At 36.8% G+C, this 22306-nt stretch overlaps 1 protein-coding gene and 2 long non-coding RNA genes across 6 annotated transcripts in view; 2 read left to right on the top strand and 1 right to left on the bottom strand.

Moving 5' to 3' along the window:
* LOC120779513 (adapter molecule Crk) overlaps positions 1–22306 on the bottom strand; it is a 152590-nt gene that overhangs the window by 22961 nt on the left and 107323 nt on the right. The gene's annotated exons all lie outside the window — the stretch shown is intronic.
* LOC120779515 lies at positions 15869–16528 on the top strand. The gene is made up of 3 exons (XR_005705676.1): positions 15869–16205; positions 16270–16335; positions 16464–16528. It is a non-coding gene; the product is annotated as an uncharacterized LOC120779515 (long non-coding RNA).
* On the top strand, positions 18555–20190 carry LOC120779514. Its single transcript, XR_005705675.1, has 5 exons — positions 18555–19339; positions 19405–19470; positions 19599–19786; positions 19854–20012; positions 20065–20190. It is a non-coding gene; the product is annotated as an uncharacterized LOC120779514 (long non-coding RNA).

Raw genomic sequence — 22306 nt, forward strand, 5'->3', positions numbered from 1 at the left:
GACGACAATTTTAATATGGCTTGGGAAGCTTTAAAATCAAGATACGAGAATGAACGAATATTGGTCGATAAGCAGATAACAATTCTAATGAACTCGCCAAAAATTCAAAAGGAAACAAGTGAAGAATTTATCAAACTTCAATCCACTGTTTCCAATTGTTTGTCGATTTTATCGACATTCCCACAGACAACTGGGACCCTATACTGGTTAATATATGCACAGCAACATTACCAGAAAAGTCTTTATTATTGTGGGGCCATCGCTCTCATCAAGGAAAAAGTGCCCAACGTGGCAACAAATGAAAGATTTTCTCACTACCCAGTACGAAATCGCAGAAAGGGTAGACAAAAAGATAAATACAGGTAAAGCAAAAGGTAATCAGCAAGACTTCAATAGAAGCTTCCACAAGCCCCAAGCCAATAGCAACAACAATTTGAATAGAAGCTTCTTCAAAACACAATCGTTCTCATCTGAACAGAATAAATATAGATCATGCGAACTATGTACAGGAGGGCATAAGCTCAAATCTTGCGAGAGATTTAAAAAATTGAATATTATCGACCGCAACAATTTCGTGAAAACTAAAAGACTTTGTACAAACTGTCTGTCACATGCGCATACCCTCAAAGAGTGCGAAAGCAAATTCAACTGCGTCTATTGTCATAAACGACACCATTCGATGCTTCATATAAATAATTTTTCCAGCTTACCCCCAAACAGCGCAAATATCAAGAGAGCCACGGGTTTAGTTGCAACAACAAATCCCGCAGTGCCAAATCCACAAAATTGCCAAGAAGCACCATGCTGCTCAAAGGCTTTAAAAACTCAAACGCTACACAGCGAAAATCAAAGTAGGGTACTACTACCCACAGCAGTCGTCTCCATCGAACGTCGAGGAGAACTGTTTAAGCTCAGAGCCCTAATATACCAAGGACCACAACGATCTTTCATAGCGTCTAGGGCACAAAATAGGCTAAATCTGTCAACAAAACAAGCCAACTTTGAAATTACGGGAATGGGCGGAAGAGTAGTTCAAAACTCTAATAAAATCTGCCCCATTACCCTATTTTCCCCCCAAGTGGATATAAGAATACAAGCAGAAGCTATAGTCTTACCGCAATTAACCAATATGTTACCAAGCTATCATATAAATAGCAAGCATTGGGAAAAGGTTTCACACCTTAAGTTAGCAGACCCCAACTGCAACACCCCCGCTCAAATAGACCTTCTATTAGGCAGCGATCTCATACCACAGATAATACTCGATGGTATTGAGAAAATTTCAAACACACTTTTGGCACAAAAGACCATTTTCGGTTGGATCCTAAGTGGACTAGTTACGGAACCAGTCACAACAATGACAACTCAAGTTGAGGAAATCTCAAATGAGTACCTCAATTCACAACTGAGAAAATTTTGGGAGATAGAAGAACTCCCCCTCATTTCAATCAAAATCCCAGAAGATCAGTATTGTGAAGACTTTTACAAAGCCACAACTACTAGATCAGCTAATGGTCGGTATGTCGTACGACTACCACTAAAACAACAATTTCCCAACACAATCGCCTTAGGTCACTCTTGCACCTCTGCAACACAGCAGTTTCAAAGTATGGAAAGAAACCTACTTAAAAAAGGTGAGCTCAAACCAGAATGTGATGGTGTGTTGGAAGAATACCTCCATTTAGATCACATGGAGGAAGGAAGCCCATGCGAAAAAATCATCAATGGCAAATACTCCTCATTTTACTTGCCACATCACGCAGTAGTAAAGCCAGTTAAAAAAACAACTAAAGTAAGAGTTGTCTTCAACTCCTCAAGATCCACTAGCTCGGGGAATTCCCTAAACGATATCCTGTTTACGGGACCCACGCTCCAACCTGATTTAATGCTGCTCATTCTAAACTGGCGTATATTCAAATACGTATTTAACGGGGACGTCGAAAAAATGTATCGACAAATAGTCGTACATAAAGACGATCAGGATTTTCAGCGAATTATTTTCCGAAAATCACCCAACAGTCCACTACGCGACTTCAAGCTAAAAACAGTGACCTTTGGCGTTCACTGTGCCCCATACTTAGCCATTCGAACACTCCATGAATTGGCTGAAAACACCAAGTCAGAATTTCCTCTGGCAACACAGGTGTTAAAATCACAAACGTATGTAGACGATATTCTGTCTGGAAGTCACAGTCTTCCACAAGCATGCGAATCACTATCACAAGTAATCCAAGCCCTCAAATCCGCAGGGTTTCCATTAAAAAAGATTACGGCAAATCACCCAACTATATTAAAAAATATACCAAAAGAAAATTTGTTGGATACTAATTTCCTAATTTTCGAAAAGGAAAATACAACAAAAACTCTGGGCATCCAATGGAATGCGATATCGGACCAGTTTTCATACACAACTGAGTCCACATCCGCACTATCCGCCATTACAAAACGCCAAATTCTCTCCTCTGTGGCAAAACTTTTTGACCCCGCAGGATGGCTATCGCCATTTACGATACAAGCCAAAATCCTGATACAAGAATTATGGCTAGATGGTACCGACTGGGACGAGCAAGTAAAACCACTTCGTTTAGAAAAGTGGTCCCAGTTCGCGAGCAATCTAAAAGATATCACACAAATACAAATCCCAAGATGGGTTAATTATATCCCAGAGCACAAAGTCGAACTACACGGCTTTTGTGACGCCTCTGAAAAGGCGTATTGCGCCACTATATATGTTCGCACACAAAGCGACAAAGCGACCACAAGCCACTTACTAGTTGCAAAAGCAAAGGTGGCTCTTTTAAAAACCATAAGTCTACCACGACTAGAACTATGTGGTGCACTACTACTTGCCAAACTATCCATAGTGCAAACGCAACTGAATATGGCAAAAAATAAATTATATCTCTGGTTCGATTCCGAGATTGTATTAGCCTGGTTGGAAAAACCACCACATGCATGCAGGACGTATATCTCCAATCGAACGTCTCAAATTCTTGATCTAGTGGGATCAGCCACTTGGCGACACGTAGCCAGTGCTGAGAATCCTGCTGATCTAGGTGCAAGAGGGTGCAAACCTCTGCACCTTGCCACCACCACCCTCTGGTGGAATGGCCCCCGATGGTGAACAGAATCTCCCGATTCTTGGCCGCAATCGCCCATGTGCTACATTATTACCCCAGAAAGTCGAAAGATCGACTCTTTTCACATAACATTGGATGATACTGACATCGCTTACATGCTCAAATTCATAGAGCGACTCAAACTTAGGAATAAATGAATACGCACAGTATACCCCCAATGCGATACAGTGACGCACCTAGACTTACAAAAAGCAAAGGTCACTCTTGTAGCATCTACTCAAGCGCGCTACTTCAGCCGAGAGCTATCAGTACTAAGAGAATCGAAGCCGATTGATAAAAAGAGCTCACTCCTAGTACTAAATCCATTCATAGTTACGATGGGTCTACTTCGTGCAAATGGTCGGCTTGTCAATTTAAGCCTAACGTATAACGAACGTCATCCCATTGTTTTACCAGAGTTTCCATTCCATTTTACCCATTGTTTTCCACGTACTATTATTACATGCAGAACACCGCCTCATGCAACAAATAGTCCGCCAAGAGTTTTATATCCCAAGACTCAAGCCAAAAGATAAAGAAATGCATTTTTTCGTGCAAGATCTGCACTATGCATAAGCAAAAGATGCGAACGCAGATTATGGCAGCACTTCCACCGAAACGCTGCAACTTTGCTCTGCCCTTCACTATCACAGGTGTCGATTTTTCTGGGCCTTTTCAAATAAAGGCATCCATGTTAAGGTCTTCCACACTAATGAAAGGCTACGTGGCTGTCTTTGTCTGTTTTACGACAAAAGCAGTACACCTCGAGCTATGTACCAATCTGACAAAAGAGGCTTTTCTTGCGGCATTTGCTCGCTTCGTCGGACGACGTGGTTTTCCGTCAAAACTCATGAGCGACAATGGCAAGACATTTATAGGAGCTCAAAGGGCAACTGAAAAATAGTCTGTGGACTTTATCAAACAAGTTTCACCTGCGATTGTACAAAAGTACGCTCCCAAAGGCATTAACTGGCAGTTCATCCCTCCAAGCGCTCCTCATATGGGTGATTTATGGGAATCAGCGGTAAAAAGCTTTAAATCTCACTTTAAAAAAGTAGCTGGAAACTACAAATTTAACTTTGAAGAATTTACAACATTATTAATTCGTATTGAAGCCGTTCTCAATTCACGGTCATTGACGACACTCTCGCAGGATCTCTCAGATCCAACAGCTCTTACACCAGGGCACTTTCTCAAAGGAGCACCCCTTTCTGGCCATACCTGAGCCAGGAGTCTCTTTCCTTACTAAACAGATGGGAAAGAATTAAAATTCTCAATCATGATTTCAGCCGCCGATGGAAGGAGGAGTATATAAAGGACCTTCACAAAAGGTACCGCTGGAAAACTCCCGAAAAGGCGCCAAAGCTTGGAGATTTTGTCCTTATACATGACGATTGTCTCCCCCCTACAGAGAGGCGGCTTGGTCGCATAGAGAAGCTACATCACCTCCAACGGTCATATCCGAGTAGTTGATCTCCGTACTCAAAACGGAACGCTGACCAGACCGCTCGTTAAATTGTGCTTCCTACCAACCGCAGATAATAGCGAAAATGCGCGTAATGAACAATCCGTACAATAATACCGACACGCAGAAATTGAAACATCCGTTAATAACTAAAACCCAAATCAATCGCACATATGATAAATCATATGGATACTACAACATAATGGGTAGATTAGTAAACTCTGACAAACCAAATAAAGTTGGTTACAAATCGCACAATTTCATAATATGTATATACAAGTGAGTTGCAACTAAACTCGACTTTTTCTCCATACAGGCAAATATGGATTCAGAAAACACTTCAACGCCAACGCCAACACTGCGATCGGCCATCAGTGTGCCCCATCCTGGGGTTGTCCCAACAGCGGCGCCCCGCACAATCACCACAACAGCACCGTCAACTGCAGCTCGTAATGGCACACGAGCACCTGTAACCACACCGTCACCACCAGCGGAGCCGCAACGCATACGATGCCGCTTTGTCGCCGCCCTCCTCGACTGCAACGCTGTGGACTCTTCAAGGGCATGGCACCCATCCAGCGCCAGCAGGTAGCACAGGTGCATGGGCATTGCCACAATTGTCTGGCACACGCGCACGCGACTCAGGACTGTGACTCTGGGGCTTTGTGCCAAATGTGTGGCAGGCAGCATCACACGCTGCTCCACCGCACCCTAAGACGTGAGGTTGGTCGGCCACCTGCCACTCGCAGACCGCAGCAAACCAACCCTGTGGCATGAGGACGAAGACCGGCACCACCTCCTGAGTCCCGTCTATGGCGTCAACGAGACGCAGCACCCACCAGGCGTCATTGTCAAAGGCCACACTACTGGCGCACGTCCGGACTTAGCAACGTTGCAACAACTCCAGCGATTGCTAGGCTGAACATTCGCCTAGGGGGGATGGCTAAATGAGTTAAGTTTCCCGCCCTCATACACCACTACACCACACAACACACCACTCACAAAGCAACACTGGCACACTCACCACACTTGGAGACAACAATCATCGACTGGAAGTAGAAGTCTACACCTACACACACACCAATACACGCCACATCAACCCACCATAACTCTCCACAGCAAAAATCCTCGTCCTGGAAGAGGCCGCTTCTTTCGATCACGAATCTCGAGCAGTAATCATCGGCGGACGTTTTCTTTTCTTGATACATTTCGGCACATCGTTTTTTTTTCAACATTTTGTTATCTTTGGCGCGCAACTCAACCACCGTTCCAACATCTGGAGATCCTCAGTGCGCAGCAGCTGAACCAACTAACTAATTGCGAGTGTGGTACTGTACAATTTTATAAATACATCCGTACTACTTCCACTGGTATCCGACCAGCATTACAGACCCACAAAAGATCAAATGACGATCACGAAAAAAGTTTCGGAACTTAGGGTAAACAGCATAGCGGAATTAGAAGAGTTAAAGAAATGGTAGATAATATAACAGAATATAGTGCACTAAGCGAAAATTGTGACACTATGAAAGTAATTTTTTCGGTAATGCTAAATCAGCGAATAAAAAAATTAGCAGCAAGGACATTTGCATATATGTACAGTACAATCAATCACATCATTGACTGACATAACAAATGAAATTTATAAATTTACTGGTTTGGATGAAGGCAATCTAAATCCTCATCTAAAACTAAAGGAAGCCAATTTTAAAGTTAATACGAGAAATATTAGTATTAACAATAAAAAATTTCCTTCGGGACAACAGTATCGTCCACAATCTGGACAACATCAAATGAGTTCCTATGCACAACAAAATAACCATACAAGACAGCCATCGAGCAAAGTCGTCGAAATTATTCAAGGCAAATTCAAGCTAATCAAAACTATTTTATTTACTCGAGACAGCAAAGAAGCTCGGAGAATAATAAACAACAATTACAAAGAAGAGGACCTGAACCCATGGACATGGACACAATGAGTAGAAGAGGTGATCTACAAGAATCCAATACGAACAAGGAGTTTTTTACAAACTAGCCTCGGAATCTTGGGAAAATAAAATTACAATTGTATTAACGATTTTTGAGAAACAATTTTATGCTCTGGTTGACTCAGACTCAACCATAACCATAATGAAAAAATCTAGTTTTGAAAAATTTAAATTGTCAGTGCTTGGAAGTGAAAGCATTATGGTGAAAGCTTTAAACGGAATAATTGAAACACCAAATATTAAGGTGAAGAGCCCTTGTTTGAAATAATTCAAATATCCGGAAAACGCCAGAATGAGAAGGTTATTAATTGATTTTAATAACCCATACAGGAGCAAGTTTATTCATTGGATATAAGCGAAATAAAGAGCATCAACCTTGATCATTTAAAATTGATTAATTGGGTGCCCAATTAGTGCGAACACTCACCACTAGGGTGGGTCGATTCCGCACTTTTTTCGATTCGGGATTTCTAATAGTGCGGAAAAGTTGCCTTAATACTTCCTGATTCCAATGCAACTTTTTGTTTTGAGATCGGATCGATCTTCAACCAAAACTCCGGCCTTGAAATTTCGGAAATTCGCCTAAAATCGTGAAATTGTCTACCTAGCGCCTGAAATACGCATCTCAGGGCAAAATGTATAAAACAAAAGTTATTTGTCACGTCATTTGCTACCGAAATGTATATGTGATCATGGCCGTAGGACGAACCGTTCCCAAGATACGAGCGAAAAGGCGGCGCGCCACAGCGCAAGGTGAAAATTGTTGCAGCTCTCAGCTAACCTGTATTGGTCACCCAGAACCCACCGCTTGGAGGTGGCTGCTCTTCGGGTTCCTCCCAAGCCCAACCCAACCAACCAACCATATGTCAGGCTTGCTTAAGTCTGAATCTGTGTCAAATTTATTGATAAAATCAGGTTTTGTACTAAACTTTGGCACTTGTTGCCTAGATTTCAGTGTAGAGCGTATAAAACGATCACGAGATTGGGGGCCAATAACTTTAGAAGATGCCACTGTCACCAGTTTGACGGTTCTCTCGACTGCCACGGTGTCAGAGGGAAATTCACTAAATTTCCATACCTCTGTAGTGTCTCCCGACAGCCCTTTTATGAGTTCTTCGTTAGAAACTGAACAAAGAACTGGTGGAACAGTCAAGGTAATAGTCTTCCAGTTAATCATATCGTAATAATTATTAGCTTTGAAATTCAGCTTTGGCACTTTATTACATCTAACCCTTCCATTTCCAGTGTCTGACTCTGCTTCTCTGGCTGCCAGAAGACGGTCAAGGGCCAACTTTCTGACTTCTATCCGTTCGTCAGTCATCATACTAAAGAGAATGTTTTCTGGAAGAGCAAAGAAAGCATTCTGTTGAATGGATGAATCGACAACCTTTCGCAGTTTAGCAGGTAAGTATCTCGACCTTTGAATTGCAGCATAGAGATGGCGCGAGCCATCTTTGATTGAACTGTTGAATCTTATTGAGAACCACAAAGGTGAGTAAACTGTAAGTATTTACTTGACCAAAATCTTTATTTCCTTTGTTGGTTTGTCAGTAGAAATGTATAGTCTCAGAATTCTATTTGCACTGGTGAGCCAGCGAGATTTGCACATGTTACCTGGATGCATCGACGCTAAATCTGAGGAACATTGACCGGAAATAACAGCTTCTGATATTTTATAGAGATAAGCTTGGTCTGTGCTAAATTGGGTCGGATTAATAACCTCAGAAGGTACATAATTGGCAGGACGGAAAACTTTCAAATTTGACAACAGGCAACTTCTGACAATCAGGGAGCTGTTTACCTATGTCGCCAGAGAATGTATTTGGACTCTTTGAGACAACATCTATGTGCTCGAAAAGAGCACGAAATGGAAGTTCGTTGAAATGTAGAAGACAAACAACCCACTGTAATGGCCTACCTATTCTTTCTTCTAGTTTCCGAATGATTCCACCTTTCCAACCTGTGTTCGTGTTGGTGCCATCAGCACCGACAACTTCTAGATGTTCCACAAAAACTGAATTGTCTTGTAAATGTTGCCATATAGCTTGCGTCTCATCCTCAGCTGACCCGGAAGGAGAGGTGACGTGGCCAAAATAATGACAACCAGGTTCCGCTATAAGAGAAATATGTTCCTCTTTGCCAGTGTCCCGGTAGTACTTTTCACCTTCGCTGACTTGTGTAAGTTTATTGTCTTTGCGGCCGTCAAAATACAGCCCATATACAGAGTCAATACTTTCGGTGTTTTGGAGCTTAACTCCAACACTTTTTTTTGCCCGACTAATCCTGCATTTGTCAGTGACAAAGCTAGCCTGATCCTCTGTTATCAACCCTGTTTTTTGGCATCCAGAAAAGCAGATGAAACAGTCAAGGCCGCTGCTCTATCACTTACTCCAATTCTTCTGGTTCTCTGGTCCAAGAGAAATGGTTGTTCACTGATAGGAACTTTCCTTTCCTTCGGACAAGTGCAAGAAGAAAAATAAATGCATTTACAAGCAGCGATGTCAAATAATTTTCCGGCAGAAGAGACAAAGTCGTCTCTTTTAGAGCTTAAACCTATTGTGTTCTTAAAAACATTTGTTTAAGAGTCAGAAATTTCGTATGAAATGTGGCATTTGTAGGATGGGGTCATGTGTAGAAGTTCACGCAAGTGAGGAAAGTTCTCTGATCGCCATTCACTTGGGAGTGGCCAGAAACGATTCTTTTACATATGACTCAAGCAGCTCACGACTTCCGGTCTTTGACCAAGTATCCTCTGGTTAGCCTAAGAACATCCGTTCGAAGGTGAGCTAAAGTGAGAAGGCGAAACATCCCCTGCATAGGGTTGTGCGCTGGGTTTGGGACCCGCCACGTAAAAAGCCTACCCCTATTAGAAATCCCGAATCGAAAAAAGTCCGGAATCGACCCACCCTACCCACCACCAATTAGATAGTTAATAAATTACTTACACTCAGATTAAGTAAAAATTCGATTTATTAAAGTTTAATTTCTTTTTATAAAAAGTTAGCAAGGTTACAATTGAAATTATTGTTTAAAAATCAGCGAGTTCGAGGGTAACGAAACGATTTGTCCGATTCTCCTTCGGTTCTTCAAATTATTGCAGCGCGCGGGATTGGTATCGAAAAAGGTATAATTAGGGTAGAGTCCTAACGCGGCGCAGTGCACAAGCAAAAGTCTTGTAGACGAATTGCTTGGTACGAATGGTGTAAACGAAAAAAATAATGTTTGCTATCCTTTTTTCCATCCTTTTTGTTGAGTGGGTTGAATGATGTAGATGTGTGGTGAGTGAGTATGGTGTTATCGGACGTGGTGAGTTGAGCTGTTCCATTAGGGTACGCCAGTTTTATCGAGTAGAGGAGGTGGATTAAACAAAAATCAAACGAAAAAAAGGAAATTGAGAAATTATTGAAAACTTTTAGTAAACTTATTTATAAAGAAGGAGACATACTCGCAAGCGCAAAAGCAGTGGTGCACGAAATAAAAAAAGTAACGGATCAAAAAATAAATTCAAGAATATATAGATTACCTCCCAAATATGAAGAGGAAGCAAGACGACAAATTTGTGAATTAGAAGAGCAAGGAATAATTAGAAAACGTCATAGCAGATATAGCTCACCAATCTTAATAGTACCAAAGAAGATAGATTATTCAGGATTTCAGAAATTCAGGCTAGTAGTTGATTATAGGAGATTAAATCAAATAACTGTAGACGATAAGTATCCTCTACCAAATATCGAAGGAATCTTGGATAAATTGGGCAAAGCACAGTACTTTAGCACCATAGATATAGCAAAAGGTTAGCACCAGATTTTAATGGCAGAAAGAGGCATCGAGAAAACAGCTTTTGTTATTCCGGCAGGACTATATGAATACGTCTAAAGATTCCAAAGATTTATGAACGACATATTGCGAGAATATATAAATAAAATATGTGTCGTATATTTAGACGACATACTAATGTTTTCAACTTCTTTAGAAGAGCACAGAAGTTCATTGAAACATTTTTTTGAAATTACAGGAAAATAAATTAAAAATACAAGCAGATAAGAGCAGTTTTCTTCAAAGAGAAACTAAATTTTTAGGACACATATTAACGAAAGAAGGCATCAAGCCAGATAAAATTATTGCAAAGCTATAAATACCAAAAACTAAGAAACAATTAAAAGTATTTTTAGAGCAACAGGTTACTATAGAAAATTCATGAAAGATTATTCAAAAATAGCTTATCCCATGATAAAATATTTGAAAAAAGGCAACAAAATAAATGCCAAAGACCCACAATATATTGAAAGCTTTGAGAACTTAAAAGCACTAATTTCGTCTCACCCAATTCTAAACTTCCCAGAGTATGATAAAGAATTTAGTATCACAACTGATGCTACGCCATTCGAGCAGTACTTTCACAGCAAGGTCAACCAGTGTGTTATATTTAAAAAACATTAAATAATTACGAACAAAAATACTCAACTACAGACAAGGAATTTTTAGCAGTAATTTTTTCAATAACATATTTCCGAACATATATATATATATTGTATGGCAATAAAGTTAAAATTATAACAGATCATTGTCCAATCAAATATCTTGTTGATAAATATAAAGGAAAAGAGTTCTCTCAACGCCATCAGAGATGGTTATTGAAATTGCAGGAATACAACTTTGAAATAGAATTTGTAAATGGAAAAAATAACGTCGTAGCTGATTTCTTGAGTCGAATTGAGAAGTCACCAAAAATAAAAGAAGGTAACGACAATAAATCAAACCTGGAATTGTCTGAAACAACTCATTCAGCAGATGAAGAACTGCTTGAGCACTTCCCAATTAAGAAGAAGCTGTAAATAAATACAAAATTCAAATTATATTGACAAATGCAAAGACTTCATGGAAGAAAAATAATGGAAATAAACCCAATGAATGAAGAAGAAGAGAACAACAACACATTAAAAAGTTACATAATAGCGAACGGAATATTGAGAATATTTTCCGAAGTATCTGAATCTTCTTGAAATTTTTGCTCAAGATAGAAATTTAAAATTCGTAAAATGCACAAAAAAGCCTCAGAAATAGAAGAAGAAGAGGAGCTACATAAGCAAATATCTCTTTACCATACAAAAGCATCTATGCATAGTGGTATAAACGAAACGTATAATTCACTAAAAGATAAAATATATTACCCTAAATTTAAGGAACATATTCAACTACAAATAAACAACTGCCAAAAATGCCCGCAAATCAAACATGATAGGAATCCAATAAAACCAAAATTTCAATTAACAGAAACCCCTGAAAATTAAAATGAAATAGTGCACACTAATACTTTTAATTTCAAAAAACAAGCTTTTGTAACAGCATTAGATAAGCTCACAAAATTTGCGGCAGTCTATAAAATAACAGATAGAAACTGGCCCGCAAAGAAAGCAATAATGAACTATTTTTCAAGATTCGGTAAACCAAAAAAAGTCATTATGGATAACGAATTTAAGGCAGAACGATTGCTGGCATACCTTCGGGATGAAGGAATACAGGTCCATCTCATAAAGTCTAAAAGCCGTACAGAAAATGCAGACGTAGAGAGATTGCACTCAACCTTGTTGGAGAAACTAACAGGAATTGAGGACCCTGATCTTTCAACAGAAATGAGAATGCAGGTTGTTGTAGGAAATTATAACGACCGGTATCATTCTACCATCAAATGCACACTCCGAATGGCAAGAGATGAAGTGCCTTCCAACGTTTTGAAGATGCAAATGGAAACGTTCAAAAGAAACAGTACAAAGAAAGGGAATACTATATAGAAGCAAGGGAAGAAGGTCCAATAAAGAACTACAAAAGACTACGGCATAAAGATCAACCGCATTGCCGAATTAATTCACTATAGAACGTTCATCTGACGAATATAAAAAGAACAAAGAAATTGGCAAATATTGGAAACTCAAACGAGAGGGATGAGGATACATTTAGTTTAAAGGCATTTAAAGACGATAATAACACTAAAAACAAATAACGGTATTATTGCATAATTTTTGTAATACCCCAGTGGGTACGGTGTTTTCCAAGAATATACCCATGATGTCGCCGGTGATGCCTGTCGTAAGAGGCGACTAAAACCTATGCTATTGAAAATTGAAATAAACAGATAGTTATTAATGAAGATTTCAATAGTTGAAAGAGACCATAGAATCAGACAGGAATAATAAAACCTCTAAAAAAATCTTCATTGAGTTATAAAATTCATAAGAAATAAAAAAAATTCCCAAAAAAAATCAAATTTTAACTGTTAATATCTTTTAAACGTTTGGGTTTACGAAAAAATCATAGTAGACCTTTTTTGTAGAGCATTCAACTTCCCACAAAATCTAAGAAACAAGATATTTTTTCAAGTAGTTGGAAGCGAGATATAAATTTTTCTATCTGATAATAAGAAAAAATAGAAAACTGTGTGTAGGATGACAATTAAAAACTCATGTTTGGAGAGGCTTTCTTAGAGGTGTCTAAGAACCTATTTTTCCAAGTACGAAACGAAAAAAAAAATTTTTTTTGAATCACTCTAATATATGTACATACATACATATGTATATCAACGTTCTTGCCCTGCCAACATTTTCTATCGCAAAAGTCACTTATAAGTGACTTCAAGAAGTTACAATTCAACGTCTGCGAAACATTTTTTTCATCGTAGAAGTCACTTCCTTATTGAGAAGTTGTTCCCCGCGGACGTCACTTATTAGTGCCTTGTGGAAGTTACGTATTAGTGACTTGTAGAAGTTACGTATTAGTGACTTGTGGAAGTTAAAATTTTCGTTTTTAAATTTTTTATATTTATTTCAATTCAAAAATGTATTACAAAAAAATAAATAATTAATTCATGTGAATATTAGAAATAAGATTTTTTTAATTTTTCAGTTCATTAATTGTTTGTTTGTTTTTTTTTGTACTCTGTCTCGGGCGTGAAGTATGTGCTGTTGACACACTTTATTTATATCCATATCGGTCGAGTTCGAATATTTGGAATGACAGGCATCTATAGGAAAATAGAATTAATTGATTTCTTTATAGTTATAGTTTTATGTGAAATATTACTTTTTATTAGTGCAAATGCTGTAAAGCGTTGGATACTGGGTTTGTCATTTAGTCCACGCCAAGTTAAATTAACGGCCATAGCATTCGATATAATGGATAATGCCATTCTCAGGAATGAAGGGAAATCCTTTCCTCCAACTTTATATATGATATTTTTCTAAAATTAAATATGTTCCAAATATACAAATTTATTCATAATTATGGGCATTTCCCAGCAAACACTGTCTCTAACGTTAGAGAAAAAGCTAGATTTTACATTAGAATTCTAATATAGTTTTCTAATGTTTCTCGAATCGAATTCAAGCTTAGAGAACAACATTAGAATTTGATTATAGAATGATTAGAGAAACACTCGAAATGCACTGTCGATATAAATGATAGTTATCGAATACAATAAGTGTCTGCTGAGTCGCTCATTCCTAGTGTCAAATAAAAATAATACGTGCGAAAAGAAAGTGCTTTAAATTTTTTTAGACGGTTATTATTATTACAAAATTACGGGTAAATATAATTTTTAAATGTATAAAAAAAAGTTAAAGAGAGAAAGCGAGCAGATTGTGGACATGCTGTTTGATTATCGTGAGTTAAGGAATGAAACCCACGATGCACTTGAGTCAGATGCAGATTCGCCGCCAGCTCTTAAAGAATTGCGAAGTGACAATATCGAATGTGATTCAAGCGGCAGTGAATCCGAAAAAGAGTTTAGTGAATCAAATGATGACATAGATAGTGCTTCTGATGGTGAAAATTGAAGTTTGCCACAGGACTTAACCGAATGGACAATTAAACATAATATTACGACTTCTGCGACGGACGACTTATTGAAAATTTTAGCAAAGTATGTTTCAGGACTTCCGTTATGCTCTAGAACTTTAAGAAATACACCAAAAGAAATACCTAAAGTAACAATGGGTTCGGGAGAATATGTACATTACGGCTTTGATGGAGCTTTGACCGATTTTTTAAATCAGAATGACTTCAATGATACCCGGTTGGACTTAAACTTTAATATTGATGGGCTTCCACTGGCAAAAAGTTCTAACCTTCAGGTGTGGCCAATTCTAATTAATGGAAACGGGTGGGACGATGTGAAGGTTATTGGAGTGTATTGTGGGAATAGCAAGTCAGCAAGCGCAAACGAATTTCTTACAAGATTTGTAGATGAACTACTTATTTTAATGGAAAACGGAATATTTTTTAACGAAAAACATTACTCTGTAAATTGTCGAGCTTTTATATGTGACGCACCTGCGCGAGCGTTTATCCTTGGTATCAAAGGTCATTGTGGATATTCGTGTTGTCCTAAATGCATACAGAAAGGCCAGTCTAAAAATCACAAAATAATTTTTGTTAAAGAAAATAGTCTTCCTCGAACTGATACCGATTTTCGTGCTCGTGTTGATAGAGCCCATCATGTAATTTTAGAACCAATGGTAATTGAAAAGCTTCCAATAGATATTGTTAAATCGTTTGCTTTGGATTACATGCATGTAGTCTGTCTACGAGTTACAAAGACTTTATTGTTGGCCTGGATAAAAAAACGTAAAAACCTTATTCACTTAAACAGAAACAAATTCAAGCATTAGATTCAAGAATAATGTTTATTTGCAATCAGGTGCCGCGAGAGTTAGGCACCCACGTTCTTTGAAAGATGTTGAGCGGTTTAAAGCCACAGAGTTTAGGTGCTTTTCTTTCCTATATACTGGAATATTTTTACTAAAAGAAATTTTAGATCCAGTAAACTATAACCATTTTTTGCTTCTTTCACTAAGCATTAGGATTCTTTTTAAGTCAAAGTAATTATATTAAATACAATAGATGTGCTAGTCAAATGCTGGAAAAAATTCGTAGAACTTGTGCCTCAGTATTACGATGATGATTTCCTTTTCATTGCTTAACACATCTCGCAAGTGATACCGTAAATTTTGGATGTCTTGAATCTTTTAGTGCATTTAAATTTGAAAATTACTTATGGAAATTGAAAAGAAAGATAAAAAAGCATAACCATGTCGTCTCACAAGTATACAATCGTTTAGTTGAGGACAGTTTTAGGTCAAACAATACTATGAATCCATCGACTGAAATTAAAAAAGGAAAATTTAGAAATGATTCATTAATATTTGTACAATCTTCAAAGTTTTACTTTTCGCCGAAAGAACCTGATAACTTTTTACAGCGTTAAGTGCAAAATATTTAAATTAGTAGCTATAAATAAAGCCACAAAGCTACTTGGAAAGGAAGTTCTGAATTTACAGGATTATTTTGAAACACCTATCTCATCAGGAATTCTCAATATCAAGTCATGTGAAGTCCTAAAAATTTCGTCTTCCGTCTATCATCACAACTTAGATGAAATATCAGAAAAAATTATAAAATTTAGTAACTAAGAGTCTAACATGAACTTGTTCATTCTTTTCCTTCATTATTTTTTTTTTTGATATTTAAATATTTGTAAGCATTAAGAACATATAAACGTACATAAATTATTCGGACAGAAAATGGATTTTAACCACATCATAGAAGAAGCATAAGAAAATACTCCTGTAACTAAAAAAGGTAAAAAATTAAATTTTAATTAAATAGTAAAAGGAAATATCTTAAGTATTTTGTTATTTTTCAGATATTGATTTGCTTGAGAAAAGGATATTGGACCGTATAAAACAGTCGGAAAATAAAATACTGAAAGGTAAGAAAATGGCTATGCGACTTTTGTAGCTGCATATATTGGCGTTTTACCATTCAGTCTTATGTGACAACTTATGAAACGTCAAAAAATATGTTTTTAATGTTATTCGATACGTTTTTGTATTACAGAAATAGACCACAATCAAAAATCCGTAAAGAGGGCCCTGACACGAATTTTGCAAGAAACAAAAGCAGACTACAAAGACAAGCCACAAATCACGAAGTGAGCTGCTCCTGAAAGTTCCATTTGATAACTTGGAACAATTTCAAAATTTTGAAAAAGATATACAGGAGCATTCCAGAAAATTTAATGAACTGGTAATATTTTTATTAACCAACAGACTATCTAAATTGTTAAACTTGAACTCAATGCATATCTTTCCAGAAGGAGGGATTTTTCACAGTATCTGTCCACACAGCTGAAAAGTTCGTAAAAAATGCTTGGCGCCAAATTTTTACCGATGGTGTTGCGCAGAATTTGTGTTGGAAGGGTTTGTCATTTAGTCCACGCCAAGTTAAATTAACGGCCATAGCATTCGATATAATGGATAATGCCATTCTCAGGAATGAAGGGAAATCCTTTCCTCCAACTTTATATATGATATTTTTCTAAAATTAAATATGTTCCCAATATACAAATTTATTCATAATTATGGGCATTTCCCAGCAATCGCTGTCTCTAACGTTAGAGAAAAAGCTAGATTTTACATTAGAATTCTAATATAGTTTTCTAATGTTTCTCGAATCGAATTCAAGCTTAGAGAACAACATTAGAATTTGATTATAGAATGATTAGAGAAACACTCAGAAATGCACTGTCGATATAAATGATAGTTATCGAATACAATAAGTGTCTGCTGAGTCGCTCATTCCTAGTGTCAAATAAAAATAATACGTGCGAAAAGAAAGTGCTTTAAATTTTTTTAGACGGTTATTATTATTACAAAATTACGGGTAAATATAATTTTTAAATGTATAAAAAAAGTTAAAGAGAGAAAGCGAGCAGATTGTGGACATGCTGTTTGATTATCGTGAGTTAAGGAATGAAACCCACGATGCACTTTGAGTCAGATGCAGATTCGCCGCCAGCTCTTAAAGAATTGCGAAGTGACAATATCGAATGTGATTCAAGCGGCAGTGAATCCGAAAAAGAGTTTAGTGAATCAAATGATGACATAGATAGTGCTTCTGATGGTGAAAATTGAAGTTTGCCACAGGACTTAACCGAATGGACAATTAAACATAATATTACGACTTCTGCGACGGACGACTTATTGAAAATTTTAGCAAAGTATGTTTCAGGACTTCCGTTATGCTCTAGAACTTTAAGAAATACACCAAAAGAAATACCTAAAGTAACAATGGGTTCGGGAGAATATGTACATTACGGCTTTGATGGAGCTTTGACCGATTTTTTAAATCAGAATGACTTCAATGATACCCGGTTGGACTTAAACTTTAATATTGATGGGCTTCCACTGGCAAAAAGTTCTAACCTTCAGGTGTGGCCAATTCTAATTAATGTAAACGGGTGGGACGATGTGAAGGTTATTGGAGTGTATTGTGGGAATAGCAAGTCAGCAAGCGCAAACGAATTTCTTACAAGATTTGTAGATGAACTACTTATTTTAATGGAAAACGGAATATTTTTTAACGAAAAACATTACTCTGTAAATTGTCGAGCTTTTATATGTGACGCACCTGCGCGAGCGTTTATCCTTGGTATCAAAGGTCATTGTGGATATTCGTGTTGTCCTAAATGCATACAGAAAGGCCAGTCTAAAAATCACAAAATAATTTTTGTTAAAGAAAATAGTCTTCCTCGAACTGATACCGATTTTCGTGCTCGTGTTGATAGAGCCCATCATGTAATTTTAGAACCAATGGTAATTGAAAAGCTTCCAATAGATATTGTTAAATCGTTTGCTTTGGATTACATGCATGTAGTCTGTCTACGAGTTACAAAGACTTTATTGTTGGCCTGGATAAAAAAACGTAAAAACCTTATTCACTTAAACAGAAACAAATTCAAGCATTAGATTCAAGAATAATGTTTATTTGCAATCAGGTGCCGCGAGAGTTAGGCACCCACGTTCTTTGAAAGATGTTGAGCGGTTTAAAAGCCACAGAGTTTAGGTGCTTTCTTTCCTATACTGGAATATTTTTACTAAAAGAAATTTTAGATCCAGTAAACTATAACCATTTTTTGCTTTCTTTCACTAAGCATTAGGATTCTTTTAAGTCAAAGTAATTATATTAAATACAATAGATGTGCTAGTCAAATGCTGGAAAAATTCGTAGAACTTGTGCCTCAGTATTACGATGATGATTTCCTTTTCATTGCTTAACACATCTCGCAAGTGATACCGTAAATTTTGGATGTCTTGAATCTTTTAGTGCATTTAAATTTGAAAATTACTTATGGAAATTGAAAAGAAAGATAAAAAAGCATAACCATGTCGTCTCACAAGTATACAATCGTTTAGTTGAGGACAGTTTTAGGTCAAACAATACTATGAATCCATCGACTGAAATTAAAAAAGGAAAATTTAGAAATGATTCATTAATATTTGTACAATCTTCAAAGTTTTACTTTTCGCCGAAAGAACCTGATAACTTTTACAGCGTTAAGTGCAAAATATTTAAATTAGTAGCTATAAATAAAGCCACAAAGCTACTTGGAAAGGAAGTTCTGAATTTACAGGATTATTTTGAAACACCTATCTCATCAGGAATTCTCAATATCAAGTCATGTGAAGTCCTAAAAATTTCGTCTTCCGTCTATCATCACAACTTAGATGAAATATCAGAAAAAATTATAAAATTTAGTAACTAAGAGTCTAACATCAACTTGTTCATTCTTTTCCTTCATTATTTTTTTTTTTGATATTTAAATATTTGTAAGCATTAAGAACATATAAACGTACATAAATTATTCGGACAGAAAATGGATTTTAACCACATCATAGAAGAAGCATAAGAAAATACTCCTGTAACTAAAAAAGGTAAAAAATTAAATTTTAATTAAATAGTAAAAGGGAAATATCTTAAGTATTTTGTTATTTTTCAGATATTGATTTGCTTGAGAAAAGGATATTGGACCGTATAAAACAGTCGGAAAATAAAATACTGAAAGGTAAGAAAATGGCTATGCGACTTTTGTAGCTGCATATATTGGCGTTTTACCATTCAGTCTTATGTGACAACTTATGAAACGTCAAAAATATGTTTTTTAATGTTATTCGATACGTTTTTGTATTACAGAAATAGACCACAATCAAAAATCCGTAAAGAGGGCCCTGACACGAATTTTGCAAGAAACAAAGCAGACTACAAAGACAAGCCACAAATCACGAAGTGAGCTGCTCCTGAAAGTTCCATTTGATAACTTGGAACAATTTCAAAATTTTGAAAAAGATATACAGGAGCATTCCAGAAAATTTAATGAACTGGTAATATTTTTATTAACCAACAGACTATCTAAATTGTTAAACTTGAACTCAATGCATATCTTTCCAGAAGGAGGGATTTTTCACAGTATCTGTCCACACAGCTGAAAAGTTCGTAAAAAATGCTTGGCGCCAAATTTTTACCGATGGTGTTGCGCAGAATTTGTGTTGGAAGGGTACGAAGATAAAATGGCTGTGAGACCCTTAAGTGTAACAGCTGCCTTAAAAAGTATAGTTCTTCACATTTCCGAAATTTTACAAAACTAATTATTTTGTTTTAGGTACATTTTCGTCTAAATTCCCTCATGCGACAGATATAGATTTTGAGCGCACCTCTAGCATGCTAAAGGACGCCACATGAAGAAAAAGGCATACGACTCCAAAAAAACAAAAACGTAAAAATTAAATTTAACTTAAAAGAACATAATGTGATTTCATTTTAGTTTTTTTATGAATATTTTTGTGTTTGAATTTGAATTTATAATTTTAATTAATTCACTAGAATTTAATTTAAAGACTTTTGTGTTGGACGTTTTATACACAACTATATTAATATTAATGCAATGAAAAAAGAGGCAATATGAAATAAAACTGTTTTAATTTGAAAAAAAAAAAATTATTTTTTTAATAAACGAAATCCAATAATAGCTCCAAAACAATCAAAAATCAACATTAGAATCCAATTAGAATTCAACCTTAGAATACGATTAGATAACTAATATTTTTCTCGATATCGAGAACTAAGTCCCCTTTTTGTAGAGAATGCTACAGTTTTCAACAGTTTTTCTTATAGTTTTCTAACGTTCTACCTTAGAGAAATATATTAGAGTACGACTCGTTCTCTAATCATTCTCTAACTTAAATGTTAGCTGGGTTAGTATAAGAAAATCGACCTACCAGCTGAGATGTTATTTTGTCGTTCAACAGCAGCTTTGTGTCAAAATCAATAAAGTCCTTGACATCCAATGAAAGGCAAGGAAGGTATTAGAGACGTATCATCCTTCTCACGCATATTTCTTTGCTCCTTGACTTCGGTTTTAATGCAACGACTTCTTCCGTCAAAGTTTTTAATTATTTTTGTATTAGTTTCTTCGAATTTTTCAAATTTTGTTTGCAAAGAACGTAACTCTTGCAAGATCGTTTGTATGGTTCCTTGATCTGAAGACGCAGTTGTTGTGCTTAGTAGAAAATTAAATATTTATAATAAATTGCAAAGAATTAAGATCTATTAAAATATATACCATTCGATATATTCGTCAGTGGGATGTATGTATTGTACTTGGGTATAGCCATCATTTTATTACTGCCGCTATATGTGCTCTCATTAATATTGCATATTAATTTAGATGCTTCTTATTTATTTTTCAATTTAACAGCCTTTGCTGACAATTCACTCATTTTAATTATATTTTCAACAATATTTCAAATTAAAACACCACGAAACAAATAACTTTACTAGTTCCAAAAACAATATCGCACTTTAGCACTGACCACAAACTGCAGAAGACACAAAACCAATGAACCAGATGTCAACGGCTCTAAGAAAATTAAGCTAAGCATATTTTAAGAATTAAAGAACATAATTAATAAAGAACATGACGACAAACCGCACAGCACGGCGAATCGGGGTCTTTTTATTCATAAAAACATTTCATTTCATTTTTTTCATTTCGAGGGTTGGAAAAACCATTGGCACAAGTGTATTGGGGCCAACAGAGATTTCTTTAAGGGGACAACAAAGATTTTGAAGAATAAGGTAGGAATTTTGGAATTATGAACAAAGTATCACTATTTTTGGTCATAGTAGTACGTACCTCACCAACACCACCTAACCGCCCTGGAGATTCTCTATTACGGAACACAAGAGTTTTAGCAAGGGAAAGGGTTAAACCCCCCAACAGTGAAGAAGAGAGATAGATCATGGATATAGATATTTTCTTTGAAACACGTGTCATTGTTTCCAGTGCCTGATGTCATGACTATCGACGTATGAGGTAGCAGAAATTCCTTCGATGGTTGGGGTAGTTTCAAAACATACCAGGTAAACAGTGATGCGGGACGTTTGTTTACGCCATTTTTATTTTGATGGTTCATCTCTTCAGTATGGCGGAGTCGTACGTTATCTAATGCCTTCTAGCAGCGTTGTGAGAAGGTTTCTGGTAAGTCAATCGCTGCTAGGATGGCCCCTGCACGGGAGGGTTTCTTATTGAGGCCATTATCTGGGTTTACTTGGTGTATAAGGGTTGAGTGTAGTAAGGCCTCGCGAGTATCGTCACTATTAGCGAAAAACACAATGACAGATAAAAGGCTCGGGCTGCCTCTCGAGTCTCTAGCAGAACTAACCCTCTGAATGCTGGAGTAGAGTCAACTTTTCCAGACTTGACTCTATCTCCAACCGTTCAATTATGTCGTGTTGCCATTCAATACCCTACTAACATGCATATTCTAATGCACCGTTATTTCCAAACTTCTTTTAGCATGGACCACCAGTTAGACGGCAACATACAGCCATGGCCACATAAA

This window comes from Bactrocera tryoni, unplaced genomic scaffold, assembly GCF_016617805.1.
Source record: "Bactrocera tryoni isolate S06 unplaced genomic scaffold, CSIRO_BtryS06_freeze2 scaffold_11, whole genome shotgun sequence".
Classification (NCBI taxonomy): Eukaryota; Metazoa; Arthropoda; class Insecta; order Diptera; family Tephritidae; genus Bactrocera; species Bactrocera tryoni.